This window comes from Ambystoma mexicanum, chromosome 2p (genome assembly GCF_040938575.1).
Source record: "Ambystoma mexicanum isolate Mex_15411 chromosome 2p, UKY_AmexF1_1, whole genome shotgun sequence".
Lineage (NCBI taxonomy): Eukaryota > Metazoa > Chordata > Amphibia > Caudata > Ambystomatidae > Ambystoma > Ambystoma mexicanum.
In genome coordinates, this window is record NC_090923.1 from 1,222,850,866 (window position 1) to 1,222,871,630 (window position 20,765).

At 47.9% G+C, this 20,765-nt stretch overlaps 1 protein-coding gene across 7 annotated transcripts in view; it reads left to right on the forward strand.

Annotated features, from left to right (window-relative positions):
- The window catches only part of CCDC120 (coiled-coil domain containing 120), a 573,003-nt gene that overhangs the window by 357,343 nt on the left and 194,895 nt on the right, over positions 1-20,765 (forward strand). For 5 of the 7 annotated variants that reach the window (XM_069645499.1, XM_069645501.1, XM_069645498.1 and 2 more), the window contains one exon: positions 18,513-18,619. The exons of the other annotated variants lie outside the window; for them this stretch is intronic. The gene's annotated coding sequence lies outside the window, so the exon portion shown is untranslated. The remainder of the gene's footprint in view (positions 1-18,512; positions 18,620-20,765) is intronic. 7 annotated transcript variants of the gene reach the window in all.

The following is a 20,765-nucleotide window of genomic DNA, read 5'->3' on the forward strand; positions in this document are numbered from 1 at the left end:
GTCATTTAGTGTTTGGGTGTCTCGGGTTTAGTGAGAAAGATACCTGTCCATTCCGCTTCTGTTCTAGATTACATTCAACTGGCCCAGTCTGGGTTTTACTGGTGGCACCAGGTGCATTCTGGGAGTTGCTGTCCTAAAAAAATACGATATAATTCTGGCCAGAACAATTACTGGGAGGAATTGTGAGACGGAGGATGGTACCCACATCAACATTCAAGACACATGAGGGGGCTTTGGGGACTGGACTCCCTCCGTCCCTCCCAAAAAAATTACAAACCCCATCTTTGGGACTGGGCTGGTTCTGGCTTTCACCCAGCTAGGCCCCCTGCTCTCGGTCTGGGGGGGGGGCACATTCCCCTCTAACAGGGTCCTGTCCGGCACTAAAACTCCATTGCCTCGCTGCTTCACTGTGCCTAAACGTCCTGGTTTATGTCCATCTTGCCAGCCTGCCTGCACCGTCTCTTCATGTGTAACAATGGCAGACTGACTCCTGCACAGTAGGCCTCGAACCCACGCAGGAAAATACACACTCCTCCTACTCCTCCTCCTCCTCCTGCTGTTGGCGGATTGTGAGTTCTTGTGGAACCATCCGCCCACTGTCTTTTTCTTTTCACTTGGCGGCTTTTGAAGAGGTGTAGCAGGGACATGTTGGGAGTCAAACTCGTCAGTTTGAGAACTCTGTAGAGGGCAACCCAAACACTGTGAATGCTCGAAGCTTGCTTGGAACATGCTGTAAAGGAATGCTACAACTCAAACTCTAAGGGAGTAAGCCTAAACGCTATTTCTAGCAAAGGGCACTGCCATTTTTTAGCTTTTTCTTGACTAATTAAAATACGTTTTGTCCAGATGTGTCCAGTGTGAGTTTGACACCCAAACTTTGCTCCCTTTTTGTGGGAAAGAAAACTGATGCCATATGTGGGCTTTCCCTCTGTCTGCCTTGTAAGGGCCAGGACAAGCCAACGCCAGATCTTGTCGGATGCTTTAACACTATCTGGGATTCCTGAGTGGCGTCCCATCTGTGGGTGTCGCAAGAAAGTAGCTTGTGAAAGTGTTAAATTGGCAACCACCAGTTAATCGGTGACCACCAAATATTTGAATGGTTGCGCCATACTGGTTGGAATCTGTTTGCTCCCAATACGCCTATAATCACCCAACCTGGTAGGTTCTCCTTTTCCTTTGTTTATTTTGTTTATGGTATCATTGTAACCCTGCAATGAGCCCAAAGGCACGAGGAAACCCCATGCCAAACCAAAGCAGCCTATGTGAGAGGCGTGCCAAGACGGGCCAGACTGTGAAGCTCTGTTGGGTTCTCGGAGGGCCTGACTTCTCAAGTTACCAGAGGGAATCTATAGATGCCCACTAATCTAGTGCGAAACAGCTAGGTTGAAAGCTTTAAAGGACCCCTGCGCCCCGAGAAGCTTTGCTGCTTATGCCTGTGTGGATCAGTTAAAACGTGGTGGCAGCAGCAGAAAGATTAAAGTGCCAGGAACGGGAATTGCCCAAAGCCTAGTATTAAAAAAACTAAGCACTTTACAAGCTTCATTCAGACTTTGCTGAGTCAATTTCCATACCTCAACTCTGACCATTGGAACATGCCTATATTGCCTGGTCCTGGAACTATACCCGCAGAACTGTGCCCCAAATTCAGGAGTTATTCTTCGGTCTGGTTCAGCAACTTCTCCAATGAGCCATGTGATGAATCCAGCTGGGTCATCGAAATTTCAGCCTGAAGTCTCCTCCCATGTGACCAGGGAAAGGCAGCTGCTACCTGAACCTAACCCTAGGGGATGGTACCAGGAGGGAGGATCACATGGGAGAGGAGGTTGTCAAGGGGAAGTCGTGACTCTGTCAAGAGAGACGCTTCTGAGGATGAGTTTGCCTAGTGCCAGAATATTTAATGGCATGTTGTCACAGTAGGGTTCATCCTTCCAAACTTTCCCAAGTATAGGAATGTTTTCTGAACATGATGTATATAAGGGTCAAGGAGTTAATATTACTACTTCTAGTAGTTCTGATTCTATATTGTGTTCAGACTTTAAACTCAAGAGAACGTCATTACTTACTTTTTAAATCATGCCTTAAATATACATCTTTTAAATCTCCCAAAAATGAGTAAACAAATAAGAACATTATGGACTTCCAAGTCCCATAATGCTCTTAGTATTAAGACGAGGAAGAGTGGTCCAGAGCTAACAAACTGTGGTGAACGGTCCAGTTGTCGCTGTCCTGACAGCACAATGCCGTCCAGAAAACGTGTCAGAAGTCGAAGTCCTGGTTTATGCAGAGGACACACAGTGGGAACCGGTATTGAGGCCAGCTACCCTGAGGGGGAGAGATGCTCTTTGTGTCCTGTTATCTGCTCCAGTGTAATGTTTGCACTGGAGAGTGTAAAGATCTGTGAAAGCTCAATTGACGGTAGTCGCAAGCAAAGGCAGACTGAAAAGAGCTGCCAAACGCTGAGTAAATCCCGACGAACAAAGAAGCAGTCCCGGCGAGTCAGAAGGAGATGCGGGTATATACCGGTGAGTTGGCCTGATACACGTGACCCTGGGGTGCTCCGAAGGGGACCAGTAGGTAGAAATTAACTTTTTGAATACTGATCACTTGAATTAAACAAACTGGGTACAATTCTCCTATTAAGAGATGTCAAATAGTGGATATTGTAACCCGCATAGCCAAAGAAGGGCAATAGAATAGCAAAGGGGGACACCAAGGCATTTTGAATATGATGTTCCCAAAACAGGATACCCCAGGGAAGAAAGTTGTAATCTACATTGGCAACAGCCAAAAGGTTGTGTATGGAGAAACTAAAGACTGCAGGAGCCAAACCCTCCTTGTGAAAGGGATCAAGGGGGAGAGAACTGTACCTTGCATTGCCAATGGCAAATGTATCAATGTGAGAATCATTGCCTTTTGCAAAGTATTTGGGAAAGAAGCTATAAACCAATTGTGTTAAAAGTCAAAAGACTAAATTGAGAAGCAGTTGTTGGCTCAACTCTTTCCATTGAGGATTCATGTGTGGAAAGTTTGGAACAAGCCTTACCATAGAATACACGTTGTAGTAGGAGTTTATCTTGGCAGGCGAGTCAACCAGGAAATGGGCAAATAGTGGTTAGTCCTGGCAGGCGAGTGGACCAGGAAGAAGTAGTACTGTGAATGTGGTAGAAGGTTATGGTGGAAAAGTGGCAATTCCACTACTGTGTATAATTACCTATTGTATGATCATCTTGACTGAAGTATATCCTTTTTAAGAGAACTGTCCTGACAGAGGTGTTGATTGTAAAGGAGAAACCTGACGTGATGGGGGAAAAAGTGGTTAATCTTCAGAGAGAAGAGCACTTATGATTTGAAGTGTGAAGACTTTTTGTTTGCTAAGCAGGATGTGGTGGAAACTTTAACAATTGTCGTTTGTGAAAAACCCTGTGGAAAATAAGAGGCACTTTGCCAAGTGAAGGATATATTGAATGAGAATACCTTTGTATTCAACCTTGAGTGGAACTTGGCCAGTGAAAAGAACTTTCCTGAAATTTGAAAAGGTTTGAAAATCCTGAATTGATCCATGGGAAGGGGATTCAACCCTGGTCCCAAGGATTCCTGTTTGTAACCTTTGTGTTTACATGTATGTTATTTTGTGAAGTTTAAACCGCAGAATAATTATTGTATGATTTTGTTGTATTTATTTCTGTGAGTGGCAGACAGATTTGTACATTGGGTCATTTTCCTTTAGTCCTAGTTTGTCAGGTAGGGAAGTCCTTGTTAGGTTAAGGAAAGCTATGCGTTTTGCACCCTTTTTAATTTAATAAAATGGTAACTTGAGAAAACCATACCCATGTGTCTCTCTCATTTCTCACCCCTCACAGCCACCGGTCTTTCACAGCTTCAGCACCTTTCTGTAACCACCAGAACAGTTGATGAAGAACCAGAGGCCAGCGCTGACTCTGATAAATGTTGACTTTCCAAACTAACAGTTTGGCTGCTTGACGTGGCCTTCTGAGAGTATCGGCTCGGATCTGTGTGATTTTGGCCATGGCAGAATTGTTTGCGGTGGAATTGACCGTAGTCCATTCCGCTGCAAATGCTATTTTACAGCAGCCAAACCCCGGAAATATGTGTCCCCCTCAATCCCCCCACTTACATTTTCCTCAGCCGCTGCCTCTCTTGACCCTGCGCCATCAGTTCTGTCCCTGAAACGCAGGTCTGATCCAATGCTGCATGGTCCCCTTTTCTTATTTATTTTTTTATTTTTTTCAATCCCCCACCTCCTATCCTCGGGAAGCGGGGGACACCTCCGCAAACCCCCAAGGCCAAAAATGCCGTCATGGGGAGCGGGGGTGGGGGGGGACAGCCCTGCTCCCCATCTTCGACATTTATTACCATATTTTATCGATCGAATGGTACTGGCCAAATTCGGTCAGATGTATGATCAGTAAAATTCGATCAAATTGGGTAATCCCATCAGCTCCATGCCATTTGAGCCCTATACTTAAGATTGCACCTTTCTTAGACGCTAAGGCAGAGAAACCGCTGAAACCGACCCCATTCAAGCCAATCAGAAACCAGTCAAGGCAATGTTACACTGTCCCTTAACCATCCTATTCTCCTCTTAAAGAGTTGCCCTTGACTGCTCGGCCATAAGTCCGCGAAAAACATAGCAGGAGACTGGGTTGCATTGCAATAGGTCTGTCTCCTCCACAACACCTCACTGAACAAAGGGAAAAGCGAAACCTTCTTAAGAATGACCCAAACGACTGAAAGTAGATGGACTTGCACTAGAGTTTCAACTTTGATATTTTCAGTACTAGCCCGCAGACGAGGCTCTGTAACTGGCCCATCAATGCCTTTATTTCTTCCAGAAAAGGCTGTTCTAGGCCAATTTGACTCTTACCCAAACAATGTGAGGATTGGGGAACTTTATTTGTGTTCTTCCGATGGAGAGCATAATGGACCACTGGCATTAGACACACACACACACTTCTGAGTGCTTCACTGACTTTTCTAGTCTCTTGCTTGGTACACAGCGCTAATGTTGGCTTCCTGCCTGCCATTTACACGGATGGGGCCTTTGGAAAACATATTAGCTTGGTTGATGTGTGGCCTTGTCTATGGATCTCCTAACGTGCCCATTGTCCTGTGCTTATGATGCCACTTTTGGAAGGAGACGTGTGGAGCTCTGGCCAACCTGTGGGTATCCGCCGCAGTGCAGTCCATGGCAAACGCAACATGCGGGATGGGCAGGACCGCAGATCCAGTGCCTGGCACAGCATTACTCCAGTGCATATTTTTGCAAAAGACATCTACGCCATCCCCAACTGACACCCATTTGTCTACTTGCGCTCTCAGTGGGATAAGGGTGCTGTCGGTCACCACTATACGTGTCTGTGCAGTGAGTCGCTCCTACTCAGGTTGGTGTCCTTCATGCCCACCAACCCCGGCCGTGCTATGAGCATTGACCGTGGCGCACATATAGATGGTTTTACTGCAGGGTCCTGCCCTGTCTCCCTACCACCCCAAACAGATCGTCGGTTTTCCAAAGGAAACAGACCTTTTACAAAGTCTCCTTCTTGCTGTAATGTAACGGAAGTAGTCCGTTTTCCAGTTCCTTTTTCGTTTTTTGAAAAACATAGTTTCTGAAAGTCTGAGGTTGCCGACCAAAATGTTCATGTGTCCCTAAAAATCAAGACCAACCATTTTTCAAGTCTGGCAGGGGCAGACAGTGTGGTCCAGCCAGGAAAGCTTGCAGAGCGGGCGCTCTCTCATGGGATGTTGGTTTGCCTCTCTCAGTGGTGGTATCTTGCCCACCCTCGCGCCCCTCCTATAATGATGCAAGTCAATACCCTGTGACTGCTCACAGGAAAAGGGGAAGTATTTGAAGACCTGAGTTTGGGGGCGTCCACTGCCTTTTTGGAAGGACGTTGGCCACAGTACGATTTGAACCTCCGCCTCTTCTCTGTCCCACAGAATCCCTATCTGTGTAAAGGCTAAGGGAAACATGAATCCAGAAAACATGGCGGCCGGGGAGTGGCAAGCAGGCAGGAGGCCCCCTAGGTTCTCTGGTGTCTTGGATTTGGAGTATGAATTGTGGTCAGTTTCTTCCCTGCTGTTCTCTAGATTCTGCAGTCCTTTGCTTTCTCCCTTCTTGCTTTTGTCTGGCTATTGCGCTATAGTTCAACCATAGACCTGTTTTAGCCGCATTGGACGTTGTCCGTGAGGTCTAGCTTGTTACTCCATTTTAGGCACATCATTTCCGGGAGCCACACATGGGACTACTGTCCCACATACAGTGATGGATGGAAGGTTTTGAATCTGTCCTATTTCTAATCACTGGTGTTGCTCTGAGTAATTGTCCAAACCCTGGAGTTTCAGTCTGTTCAACCCTATGAATCTGAAACCTCTTTGGGGGTTGCCTATGGTCTCATGCAGAGTAGCCGTTTCCTAGCAGTTTCGGCAGGACTTCGGCGGATAAACGGATGGCGTTCCCCTCGGGTAATGGCGCAGCAGGCTGAACATGTTTGAGGATCGCACAGGGCAATGTCAGGGGTTGAGATTGACTTACAAACTTGAATTCCTGTTTGTCACTTGTCCTTTCTTCCCCTGTACCGTTCCCTCTTTTGTCACCTCTTTTTCTCTCGCTGGATCTGTCCTACTTTTTACTTTCTGGCTGGGTTAATCATTCGCCACTTTCTGCTGTTCCTTTCTTCGCTTTCAGTGCTGGTTCCTTTCCCTCTGGCGACATTCTCTTCCTCCATTTTTTTTCTTCTTCTACTTCACTACCTGCCTCTTCCTCATTTTCTTTGCACGCTTTCATAGTCCCTCTTCACCATCTGCCCTGCCCTTTCGTCCCTCTCTCTGGTTCTTTCTCCCATGCTTGAGTCTGTTTGCCTCGCCCTTTCTCTCCTGCTGCCTCTCCCCCCGACCCCCATTTCCATACCTGGCTACTGTTACCTGGCAGCTGCCTGGGCACTCACGCTGCCATGGAGACTCTTATCTCCCTCTGCACAGGCCGGATCCCATTGCCTGCCTCCTTTGTCCCGTTGCCACTCATAGAGAAGGGCTGGGGGCTCGCATGTATGCAGACCAGGTGCCCTCGTCGGGGAGGGGAAGGAATGACCAATTTGGTGGTTGGCCTCACCCCTAAAAGTAATCTCATTTTGTTTTGTATCAAGTGCTGCAAGTGCCAAGATACTGACTTGCGAATGCTGTAGTCCTAGTGAACCCCCACAAAAGTAGTGGAATTCAGGAGCCATAGAGAGATGAAACACCTCGACCAATTCACGAGTATAGGGTGTGTGAGGAATTTGCCCATCTGCACGGTGGGTGTGCGCTCGCCTTGGCTTTTTTTAAATATTAAATTAAATACAATGATGGTAGATCAACCTCTGGAAAATGTGTGGGACTAATCCGCACGCATTTTCCTATGCTCACCGCACGACCAACACGTACTCTGGGTGGACACAGCCTACAGGTGCAGTCCTCCCTGTCATATTTAGTTGGGATCTGACCGGTGGAGTACACGATGTTTCTCCAGAAGGGGGAGGGCAAAACCTCCCCCTAACCCCCCCCTGGCATGGCCATTCAAATTAACTAACGCTACATGGATCTGCCACCCTTTCCTTTGTTAGCTGCTTGTGGCAGCCTCGCATACTAAACAGAGTTAATTCAAACAGGCCCACACGAGGCCTGGTTGCAGGACTAACAAAGGACAGGAAAACCCCAACAACTTTTGATAAACACTGTGTCAGCCTGAAGTCAGCTCCTGCCACTGTATCAAGGCAAGTGGCCTGTCATGTCTGGAACTATGCATTTACAGTAGTCATCCCGCAGGGGTTCCCCATTCAGAAGGTACGAGTATGTGGTTTAGCGGAGATCAAAGTTCTGGTCTTGCCACAGCTTCAAGGGAGACCTGCTGCTTTAATCGTGAACCACAGAGGGCTCAATTAACCATGGCAACCCTTTGATCCACAACAGACAGGAAGATGGGTGGGATTTAGTATTCCATGTTTTCACCCCTTTACCTTTTCTGTTGCAAAGCACTCTGGTTATGACCTCGTGCATACGGGAGATTGTTGGTGGGGATACAGGATTGATTCATTAAGGTAGACTTAGCCTACAAAAATCCCTGGGGCCCATTTGGCTTTAAAAATGACTCGAGCCCCACTTTTTGGGAGGCAGTGGGGGGGTAATCATCTGAAGACTTTGCAAGGAGTAACCAGAATAACTCATTTGGACCCTGGCTGAAGGTACAGTCTGCCTTACAGATTCCGCCAGTGAAGGAAGGTCCGGATTTCCAAAGAGGGAAGCAAGATCCCTCCCCTAAACATCTCCCAGGGAACAGAGGGGATATACTGAATCCAGAGGACCCTCCAGCATCTCCAGAACGGGCACCCAGCCAGCACACAGCATGCCCTGCTAGGCTCTGCAAGCAAGCTTCCTATGCGGGAAGTGCCAGAGAGTCTTGGAAACAAACCAAGGACAAGGCCGTTGCCTGAAACGCTCTCCTCTGCTTTGGGCCATCCGTATTTAAGGACAACACAAGCCCGCTGAAGAAGCTGAGATGAGTGCATCAACCAGCATCTGCCTTAAAGTACATTTCCGAGCATGTGGAGTCCCTTGAGCTACAACCGACTGCACCGATGACTGTTACACTGCAGTCGCTCACGCAGTCCGAGATGCCTCGACCAGTGCTTCAGACCCGCCAACCAGCACTGGGAGAACAATTCCTTACCCTGAGCCGCCGTGTAGGCCAACCTGCAGCTGTCTGTCTCGCTCGCCGAAATGCCTGCCGCCGCAGACCCGCAGTTGTCTCCCGTCTTCAACTCTGTTGCAGAAGCTGCAAAGCGCCCTGAAACCGACTCTACACTGTCGAGAACCAAGAACTTCTACAGGCACAAGGTACATTGTGGTTCTGTCCACCTGGTCCTTCTCCAAAGGCCCCTAGGGACATTTTATGACCCATTGCTCCCTTTGTGCTGAAACCAAGTATCCTTGAACTATTGTGATCTTTACCGACTACCCTCCTGTCAGTATCCAGAGTGCGTCCCTTTTCCTTCTTGAAACTGTTGGTACACTGCATTTCTTTACAGGGTGGGTTGAATTTTGTAGTGTGCTAGAACTGTCTGATAATAAAGTAGGTATTTTTATAAAACCTTGACTGGATAGTCCCTTTTATCATTAAGTAATTGTATTTTTGCTGTGTTGCAACTAGCCAAGATCCACGACCTTGCAGAGAAGATGAGCCGTTCCGTCCACGTTACCAAAACTGGATAAGGAGGTTTATAATTAACTTGTGTTTCCGATCTGATGGGATCCCTTCGGGTGTATTGGAGGTGTGGGGCTGATTGATGGTTTGGAAACCGATATTCATCCTTGGACCACTGGAGCCCCGTAAGTTAATTTGTCACACTGTGCTCCTCAACATGGATCCATTAATGTTAATTTGCGCTATTCCACTTGTGTCCACACGTGTGCATTGTCATGGCCGTACTCCAGCCACTGGAAAAAAAAAACAAATGAAGACTCCACAAACTCTCTTCAGCACTTGTGTTGCTTCACACGAATAACATCTGAAACTCAAAGGCACTTGTGTGTTGCCTCTGAACCCACAGGCGAGTCCAGAGGCTGATGTCGGTCTGCGTTGATCGGCGTGCTGCTGGGTATTCATCTAATCGATGCTGCAGGCTACGTTCACAAAGCAAGGCATTGCAAGTCGCTGCTGCTGCTCGAACCCTGGCAAAGACTGTACAACGCCAGCTCACATGTGCAACCACAATAATCGCAAGTGCATGTGACTGTGTGCAGGCTCCTTTTTTTTAACCCTTTTGTTGTCCATGCATGCCCTCATTAAGCCCTCTGGGAGCTGTAATACTAAATTGCAGCAAATGGAAGCTCCAACTCCGTACAACTGCAACGTGAGCAGGCCCGATGCTTAGACTTGAAAACAAACTTGGTTCACTGTAGTCTTGGACTCCCTACCTCTGGACATGCACAGTTCGATATATTTGGCAGTCCAATGAAGTAAGGGGAATGCCTACTTTTCTCAGGCTTATTCTCATAGTTCCACAAAGTAGGCAGCATGTCTCCCTTCCCCTGGCCTTTCTCAGGTCGCTGATGAGCCCCTCCAGTAATTCACTTGATAGATCTGGTGTTCGACCTTAACAGGTACTGCAACGAAGAAGGAGGACCTTGTCCTTGTGCACGGTTGGGTCCCTGACCGCTGTGTATGCTTGACTGATTCTTTACAGTATCCCTGGTACAAATACTGTCGATTCCCTGACCCTGTTATTACGATTTTCTTATTCTTGGGTCCCAGACCCTTTCACATTGGTTTCTCTTTCTTGGGTCCTTGACCCCTTCACATTGGTTTTTCAAGTGTTGTTGAGGTTCCCTGGTCGTCCCTGTACCTTCTCACCTTGGTCTCTGGCCTCCTTGTGTCTTCTGACGGTTGTTCTGCCTTGTTTCCTGTTGAGTGTTGCTGTACGCAACTCTGCAGCACTTCCTGGGAGCCTGGCTGCTCGTATCTGCTGGACCGTTCTCCTCTCCTCTCTTGCGCGTCGGGAGCCTTAGCCTCTTCCGGCCTTTGGTCCTCTACTAAGAAGGTACTGGCACAGTCTCGCCGTTCCAGCACGTCCCGGTCAGTAGCTGCAGGTTCAGCTCTTCCGTCTGCGCAGTGGTTGCCTTGCTCGTGGTGACTCCGGGTTGGGACTGACAATGTTGTTAGTCCTTATTCCCATTTTAAGTTTCACAGAACACAAAAGCTGGACTGCTCAATGAGATGGACTTGTGAGTTCTTTCTGGTGCAGAACTTCTTCCTCGTCTCAGTACATTGATGTGACAGTTCGGTGGAGTCGGTCCTGCGTTTCCTTATCGCAGTATATCGAGGCAGTGGTTCAGTGGAGTCTGCCCTAATCTTCCTTTTCCCAGTACTAGTGGTACTATAGCTAAAGCATCAACACCATAAACACATGTGAACACTTGGGTGATTAGAGGAAGGAAAAGAAGGCAAGGCAAGGGAAGAAAGTTGAATGAGGGTGTATTTTACCACGCTATCACATGATGTCCTCCCTTTATCCCAGGGGGGGAATCCCTCCCTATGAAATCACCCACTGAGTACCACCCCCAAGGGGATTATCGGCTAGCGACCTCACCTCCCTGGCCTCATGGAAAGCGTCTCCCTCCCCCCCCCCCCAACCCCCTCGTGGCGAGAAGGGACGACATCATAGGACTTGTCACAGCCCTTTCTTTCAGACCTCCATCACTGTTCAAATGAGCAAAACATAAATCTATTTCGTGTAATTTGGAGTAGTACAAAGAGCACATTTTGACGTTTGTAAAGAAAGGGCTTTAGCAGTCTGCCAAAGTTCTTGAAGATGCATATTAGTGGGGGATTGTGCAGTTAGTCGGCTGCTCCTTGTTGCAGACCAAGTTTGTCATGGTGTAAAACTCCTTTGTAGGAGCAAGTGGAGCTGTGAGTTGGGAAGAGATTTGGGAATGCTGTTAAAAGCATGTTTTGTTTGCCCTTTGCTTTGTACGTCGTTTTTCACTTTAGTTCTGCATTACATTGATGTTTGTTCTTTTGTTAAGGCTGCCCTATACCACCAGACAACGGAAACCCACATTCACCAATCCAGACCCATTGGGTTTACAATGCTCGTTTTTCTGTGACCCACAGGAGCATATAGAGGACCTGTATGATCCATAATAAAAAGCAAAGTTGTCTGGGAATCTTGAAATTAATTTCTTATGAAAAGAGGGAATGGAACCTAAGATCAAGCACCAAAGACCAACTTTTGAGAAGGGGATGTTAGGAAGATGATCAACCCTTAATTTAAATCGGGTATCGAACAGGTGGATAGAGCATGATCTGACCAAATGACTGCAGCTGGATCCTGAGCCTTCACGGTAATGGTTTCATATCTGACCTGGCAGCACAAATTCTCATTAGTGTGGGCGGGATTAGGGAACAAGATATAAAGTGAAATCCAAATGCTCCAAAGCTTAGAGTGGCAGGTGACTTCAGTGAAACAAACAAAATTGAGCTTTTGGTCAAGTTCCCAGAAGATCAACTTTGAAGCAGGCCAGATGGATTATCTCCACCAAAAATGGGAGCTTGCACAGAGTTTTTGTTTTGGGGAACAAGCTACATTGGTGAAGAATAAGTGATTCTTATAAGGAGTCGATGTACTATCAATAGCATTAGACCAGTCTAAATTAACATTGGCAAGAAAAAACTTGACATCAATAAAATAAAGTAGTAAAAATGGCACATGAGTAGCTCCAAGAGGAGGTCACATAGAAGATGGCCATTGGCAGTAAGAAAGAAGGCAACCGAGCAGAGGTATGATATTCCATTCCCGCTCTTACATGGTGGCAGCCGGGCCCCTCTACCTCCTTCTATTGGGCTCTCGGCCGTAAAGACACTGGGTGGAACTAAAAGCCCAGGATCAGTCTGTGACCAACATTCCCAGTACTGGAAAGAAAGTGACCCTCCAGTCTGCAGACTGGGCTTTTGGCTTATGTAAAAGATGCAATTTGGCGACCTCCACCTATCAAAGCGGCAGTTGCGTCTCTGTTGATGCTGAATAAATGCCAAACTTGACCTTTCCATTGGCAGGCTGGAGGATTATTTTGGGTGTCGCAGCAGAATAGATTACTTATTCTTTGTTTCCCTCCTATTCTATGTTAAGGTAAAAATGCTGGTTGGTCGCACCAAGATCCCTCAAAAGATCCAGTGCAGAATTGATCTGGGTGTAAGCAGGTCTTCTGCCCTACAAAAGCCTTGCAGAAACGCTCACCCTTTTCAGTGAAATGAGGTGCCAGAATTGGCACCCCTCGCCTGCCCAACCCCCCCGCCTTGATTCAGCCCCATCATTTTTTGTTTTCCTCTCCCCTTTCTATGGTCCGATCTGGGAAGAAAGTGACCATTCGTGGAGAGGAGTCATCTCCCGTTGGCCCAGTCACACCTGGCGAAGGAGCTGGGGAATCTGCGGTTTTGTTACCCAAGCATCTTTATTCTACTTCATCCCATCTAGGAAAATATATGCCCCAACCAGCATACGCTTTGGAGTCCTTTCTTAAGGCAGGTATTGAAAATACTGCGGGCCATTCAGCTACTGTTTGTAGCCTAGAGGAGGCTTGTTGCTCCTGGTGTCAAGCTATTTTTGACTCCCCGGGTCAACTTATGCCACACAAACCTAACCTACGTGACATTCATTCTGGTGTTGCGAGAGATGTTTAAAGAAGCAATGGGACACCCTTGGAAGTCCTTCAAAGCATTAAGTGTCTTATACAATAGACATTAAAGTTATATTTAGCATTTTATTTAGAAGCTAGATTTGTGGCATGCTATTTTCTAGCTCCTCCCGGCCCCCTCCCCATAAATGGCTCCAGTTTACTGGGTGAATACTAGTGTTGGGTAGAAGCTCCCATTTACACCCGATGTGGTGACCCACTGTACTTTATTTCTGCATTCTTCGGTTTATGACTCCCCTTTTCCTTCCAGACAAGCTTAATCTGAAGGTTGTCTGGGAAGGTCGCTCTTTTGGATCCCTACCTTAAGATTCCAAAAGTAGGGCTACTGTAAAGGTGCCCAATCGTGTCACAGGCTGGATGCATCCTCCCTGCTAGACCTGTGGCGAGGCTGGTGACCGCTTCCATTGTGGGAAATGCCCTCCACTGTAGCACCGTTTTGTCTAGCTAAAAAGGAAGCTGCCTTTGTTCACCTTGCAGTTCTGAAAGGGTATCTGGGGAGGTCAAATGGCAGCGTGTATGGCTGTGGGTTTCGTAAAGTTGCCATAGGGTGCCTGTCGCCCTGAGATGGGGGTTCTATTAGCCGACTTATGTAGATGCCAGTCTGGGGGGCAAATATGGCTTTGGTCCTGTGTGTGAAAGCCCTCTCTGAATGCCAGAGTTGGTGGCCCACACATGTTTGAATGTAGCTTTGTGTGTGATAGGCCTGCTGCATCAGGAAGGGGACTGAAGCTTTGCACCAACATCTGAAGGGCTCCAAGGAATCTGATAGTGAAGCGCTGCCTCTCCACAGACCAAGAAAGAAGCAACTCCAGCGCTTCCTCCCTCGTATCCAGCTATAGCACTCTGCCAAGGCACAGTTTCCTGGCTTTGCCTTTGCCTGTGCCAGAAACAGCAGCTGCCTTTCTCCTCTGTGACTGCTTGATCCAGTTGTCTTCATTTGGGGAAATCTGGCAAGTGTCCCGTTTCCAAGTTCCCCAAGGGTTTTTGCCACCCGTTCCCCATCAGCATCACTGCATCTGCAACCCAGAGGCTGAGTCCCCATTATAAACCTTTTCTGGGGTCTCCTGAATCTTACCCCATCATTGAAATCCCGCTTGTGAGCCAGTGGTGTATGCAGGAACCATGCATCTCTGGTGAAAGCCAACTGCAACCCCAAGGACACCGGAGCCTACTAACTGTGCTGCTGGTTCGGACCCGTGGCTGAATTGGCAGAGTCTTCAATAATCCATCTTCCCAATGGTCGGCTGGTACCCTCTGCACCATCGCTAAAACCTTAGGGGGCGGGGGGGCTGGGGGTCTCTGGGCAAGTCATGGGCATCTTAAGGTATTTTGCAGACCTAGGAACAGATGCCTCTGGGGCCCCGCCTGAACCAAAGACATGAAGGCATCCTGAATCTCTGGTCACCCCCCCCCCCTTGTCTCCCTCCACTCAATCACAACCCATTGTGCCCTTTGCATCCATCAACATATGCACGGCCACTCACTTCAAATTGCCACAAGCCCTTAATGCCTGCTGGAATTGGAATAATCGAGTGACATTTTAAGGCTAACAATAGCAGTCCACAACGAGGATACTTGTGTTCTAGAATAGGCACAGGACACTTTTTCCAATGGCGGCCACAATAAGGGATACCGGCTTAAGTGCAGATGCAGGACATCGATAAGTAGCGGTATAAAAAAAATAAAAATTCACCTACTCCAATTAGCATCCTCACATAATGTACAAGTGCTGAAGCTTGGAGACCGAGGGGAAGTATTGAGCAAGGTACACCATACATAGCATAAATGTTGGATCCAGATTAGAAGCTGCCATGAAGGTGCACATACACGAGTGGAGACTGATCACAGAGGAGGGCCATCCTTTTCAAGTGGTGTGGCCATTAGTGCACAACAAAACGACGTTGTGATGCAAAATGCATATGAACCTATAACTATGGCCTGGTAGAGGTGGCTCCAGCTATTTCAAGATCATCGCATGAGCACTAAATCACTCTTGGAGACTAGTACTTCTGAGGCTAGGCCCTGAGATTAAACGCGTTGCCCTGGATCTGCTCCATCGGCACTAGACCACATATTTTCCCCACTTCTTGTCATATAGCGCGACAGCGCGTGCAGCAATTTGTGACCATTTGGACTTTCCTGATCTGAAATAATACGTTCTTTTGTGGCCCGGACATAGAAAGGATCCAATCGCATAACTATTTGTGACAATGGGTTTTAAACAAAAGTTTACAGAAGCATGATTTTCAAAAGGAGAATTATTTTATCTGCATTTTCTAGATCATAAGAAAAATATACCAGCACCGGAATACTAATGGAGGTGATCGTAAACAAATCGCATCCGTATTTTACTGCTGCATTTTACAGCTTTGTGCCTGCCCAGCACCCAGGCTTGCAGTTTAGTATTCATGACGTGCAGAAGAACATTTGAAATGGTACAGTTGTCGAGTAAGCTGGCCAGACGTCTGTGACATTTGGTCGGCTCCCTTCAGTATGACGCCTTCTGCTCAAAAGGCCTTCATAAAAAGAAAGAGCGGGCAATGGGCTGCACCATGCCACCTGAATGCGAGAAGTCAAACCTGGTCACAGAAGATGACGACATACCTGTATCGTCTAGTGGCAAAGCCGTGATACAAGCCTAAACGCTTCCGCTCCTCGGACGTGAATTTGGCTTCCGAATAGGGACCCGGGCCCGGTTTCTTCAGCCCTTGTTTGCCAGAACCAACCTCTTGACCTGCACCATACTGCTGCTCTGTTTGTTTTTATACCAAGTGCTACCAGGTATGTTGACGTGTAGTACAGTAGGTGGTACCATTGGCAAAAGTATATCCACCTCCGACAGAGGACCGGCTCGGTCGGCCTTGCTGGAATTTGGTACTGTGATCTGGCATATGAACACCGGTCTCTGTAATGAGTGCTCAACATATTGAGCGGTACTCGCATTACCCAATCTTCATTTTAAATGTGGTTATTGCACATGATCAATATATTCTCCACAGAACGGTGAGAATGATGCATTACGCGTGTGCACTAGTGAACACAAAATGCATGATAAGATTAACTAATCAGATTGGAGAGTATTTATCAACATCAGCCAGACAGCCGGCTCGGGGCACAGCAACACACTTCAATGACAAGAAATGTGTATTTGTGTTGTAAAAAACGGGCACTGACTTTTTTTTTTGTCGGGCGGACATGTGGGGGCTCCTTCCAAGGTCGGTGCCTGGGCCACATGCCCCTTTTGCCTTCAAATAAGCATCACTCTGCGAACCTTCATTCTGAACTGCCCCGGGAACCGTGCACCACATCAGCAGCGGGGCTGTGTCCTGGGGTTCCGCTCTTACCTCGGGCACTGCTGGAGATCTTCCTTGCCATGATCCTTCTTTGGGGGTGCCCTTTGGATGCAAGGGTCGGCCACCCCTTCAGATCTGACTGGAATATTAGAAGTGCAATTGTACTATTCACAAAGGTGAGACCTTTTTAACAAAGAGCACTGCTTTTCCAGAAAAACCCTTGTCCCATTAACTTCCGGCTTTCACCGCTCTTTTCTGAAAAGATGGTAACAAGCTTTAATTGCTCTCCTTCCACTGAAAAATAATTTTCAGAACTTTTGGAGAATGCTCACCATTGTTTTAATTGAACACCATGCTCTTACAAAGTTTTACTTGCCTGTAAAAGTAGTGTGCTTTTGTCCCTTTTGCATTTGCTCTAGAAATATTCTACTATTATTTTCTGTACCATCAGACCACCCTGCTTACCTCCTTAGTGCTGCCTTGGTTGCTCTGCCATCCTAATCACTGGAGAGCCTGTGGCACTTATAGGGAAATCATGTGAACCAAGTGAGGTGGATGTGCCAGGGCCCTGAACAGCGGTGCTTGCTTAAGAAAAATCCTTCTAAAGGTTTCATACCCAGGAGCTGCCTTTTAGATTTTGTCTAACCCTTTCAATGAATTGCAGCGCTGCCTAGTTATCACCCTGCCCAGATCCCCTTTGCTCATCCACTTCTCCATTCTACTCGCTGCCTTCAAGCTATATATTTGAGAAAAGCAACACATCTTACCAGAATGAATTGCAAACTTGAGCGAAAGACCATGATTTGACTACTCCCTTTAGGAACACTAGACTCGCACCTCCCGCTGTGCCCTAACGATAACAATAGCACTGACTCAAAAATGATCCTAATCGCTGTAATATCCATACCTGTAATCTGGAAAGTAAATGTTTTAATGACCTCACATTGCAATCTGAACTGTAATATTCATACCATGTAACCTGAAAGCTAACATCCTTCAATCCATGTATTAACCGTGTACTGTAACCAGAAAAGTAAGCCTGCATATTATGACCCTACATTGTAACCAGAAAAGTTAGCCTCCTGCAACCTATGCCGTGATACCTGCGGGTCTGGACGTATGACAAATAAAATAAATGGGTCTGGCTGCTTGTATGGGGTGGACGGACGCAAACTCTGTTCTCTGCTCTGGAGTGGGCGCTGGCAGCACATGGAGTCAAAGTAGCCTTGTTCTTCTTTTTGCGAAGAGGTCACTTGGTTTCTGAATCTTCCTAAAGAAAGTCAAATTGGGGACATGTCTCGATGGGCCAAGGCCTCCGCGGGGCTGTCTGGGATCTGGCCAGTGTCTGATTGTGAATCGGCGAAATGGCTCATTGTGACAGTCTCCTCTACATAACGTTGTGTTGCAGATTTTTAGATATACCCTGTTTGTATACTAGCCATGTAACCGTCAAATCTGTTCTCTGGGTAATGGTTACTGTCCTGTGCCACGTTCTTCAATTGGGGGACAAACAAGTTGAATTCAATTTCTTCCCATTGCGTATGTCATTGACCACACCCCGCCCCTTGCGCCATGCACCCCAATACTCTTTGCCTTCCCACGTCCCACCAGGGGATATCCTGGTCTATGGGGAAGGCACAATGGCGGTGTGTGTTAGCTTGTGAGTCCGCTCGGGGCAATGAGTGTCTGCTGTGGAGATCTGTGCGACACCCCCGGGACACATGTTCGAATGCCAGATGTGAAACGTTCAGACCTTGATGAAAGCCCGATCTTAAGAATGCATAATATCACTAGGTACCATTTAAGTATCTCGACAATTTGCTATGTGGGTTAGCAAATGTTCATAGCCATCTTGCATTAATAACTGAATAGGATATTAAGGAGGGAGGATTTAAAAAAGTGTGGGGGATGTCTGCGTGCGCACATGTCGTGGTAAATGCCAACAATTACAAATACGGACTCGTTGTCTCCTAGATATCCCTCCGACGTGCAGTGGCTGGCCAAGGACAGGCCTGTTCAACGTTGTGACGAGCGGACCCTGACTATTCCACACGACTCAGGAACGGCAGGAATGCCTGAAGGTGAGGGTCATTACAAAAAAAAAAGTGACATTGTAAGAGTGTGGTAGGCTTTCTTTTATTCTTAGTGATGTGGGGGTATAGAGCAGAGGCAGTGGTGTTAGTTTTGCAGACCCGTTCCTTTGCTTTCAGTCGAACACCAGTTGGTCTGGTGCTGTTTCTGACTAACTACCCCAGCCCTACCCACTTTTCAAATGCTTGGTCGTCCAGACCCAAGACGGCTTCGGGACTTTCATCCCTTTTCAAATGAAAGGGGCCTCGGGCCTCATGGGGCGTGGGGGGCAGCTGCCCCCATATTGCGAGTCAGCAATAACGCAGCGAGATCTTCCTTCATATGTTCCTTACGCTGTGGGACTTGCACAGTGCGAGCTCTGCAACACTCGCCTCACAAGCTGTGTTTGGTGGAGCCTGTCTGCCAGTCACTTCCATTGGGGAAAACGGAAGTGGTCGCACCTCGTTGACTTGCAACACTGGTTCCTCCACCTCTGCCACTTGCTTACAAAGAAGGATTCATAGCTGTTCAGTGGGGGTTCAGTGTTTCAGCTTTCTGCAGGCTCGCCATCTTGAATCATTAGTGCCCCCAGACTGCTTTCCGCTCTGAGCAAGGGCCCTCTAGCCCCCCCCCCCCCCCCGCAACCACCATGTTGAAATGGGTCCCCACACCTCTTCAGCTGGGCCTGTCCAGACTCGACACAAGAAGTAAGTGCCAAACCTGTGCCTCGCCAAGAGGCCTCGGACACTATCATCAGTAGAAGCCGCAGAGGTGCGAGTGGTCTGTGGTTTGGTGCCTGCTTCAGACGCTGAGCCAGCCAGGAAGAGAGCTGAGCGCGGCACCCTGAGGTGGGGAGGGAGGGGAACGGGCCAAGCGCTGCATTTTCGAATCGGAGGAATTTTGGCTGCTGTCGGCCTAAGGGTGCGTCTAAATCCCTCACTCTGGACATACCCCCCCTTCAAGAAAAGTGATAACCAAAATACACTTTAAAGCTATCGAGTACAAAATCTTACCGACTATATTCCCGCCATTGTTCTAAATTGATTAAAGATTATGAGGAACAAAAAAAAAGAAATGACATCTTGCGTAAACCCGAAATAAAAACCTTAAGCAAAGAAAGGGGGGTGTAGTTTTTAATTTAAACATATTGGTTGAAAAGCTATATGTTTCGGTCCCAGTTCAATACAGGATCTGTCCCGTCCACAATAAGGCCTTTGTTCTGCTGAGGCAGGAAATGAAGGGTGCGCCCATCAGAACATGGTGTGTTCTCTGAAAGACTACACACACACCCCTTCACTCTCTCTCTGACACACTCGCTCTCTCACACCCCCACTCACACACTCGCTCTCGCGCACACACCCATCCTCTCTCACTCTCGCGCACACACCCTCTCTCACTCTCGCGCACACACCCTCTCTCACTCTCGCGCACACACTCTCTCTCTCTCTCACACACCCTCTCTCTCTTGCACACACACACACACACACACACACTCTCCCACAAAGTCACTCTCTCACACTCTCGTGCTACAGGTGCAGTGGAGTCCATGTCATCTCCTGGGTCTGCAGTACTGCTGCAAAGGCGCCGGAGACTCCTGGCAGCTGACTTTAAAAAGCAAAGCATCTGCCCTGCTATTAAAATGCTTGGAACCCTGCTCCGGTCTGTCGGTGCGCCCCAATCCTGATCTAAACTGCTCTACGCTATTCTAGTATCGAGATGCAGACACTGCTCTGCCAATGCACCCCTCTTTCTGACCACTCGCCCCAGCGATTCCAATCTAGAAACCACTCTCGCAACTCCGCCAGCGCCCCTGCTCTTCCGACTTGACGCAAACGCTGCCCTCTGTGCCCCGCTTTCCGAGCACTCGCGGAACACGCGTGTGCCCTGCATCAGCGCCAGGAATCTTTATGGCACTTTAGCTTACATGAGGTTTGTTTTGCTTCGCGCGCGCTGACTTTGCTGCCCCTGGAGGTGTGACATCTTCTGTTTCTGGCCCTCTGCAGGAGGACGTGATCTCACCCCCGGGATCCTGGGAACCGTGTGAGCCTAGCCAGCCATGGTAGGCCTGGCCTCTCTGCCCAAGCCCTTGCGCTCCGTGAGCCTTTCTGCAGACCCTGGTTTTAGGGTATACCCCCAACCCCATCTCCCTAAAGAGTG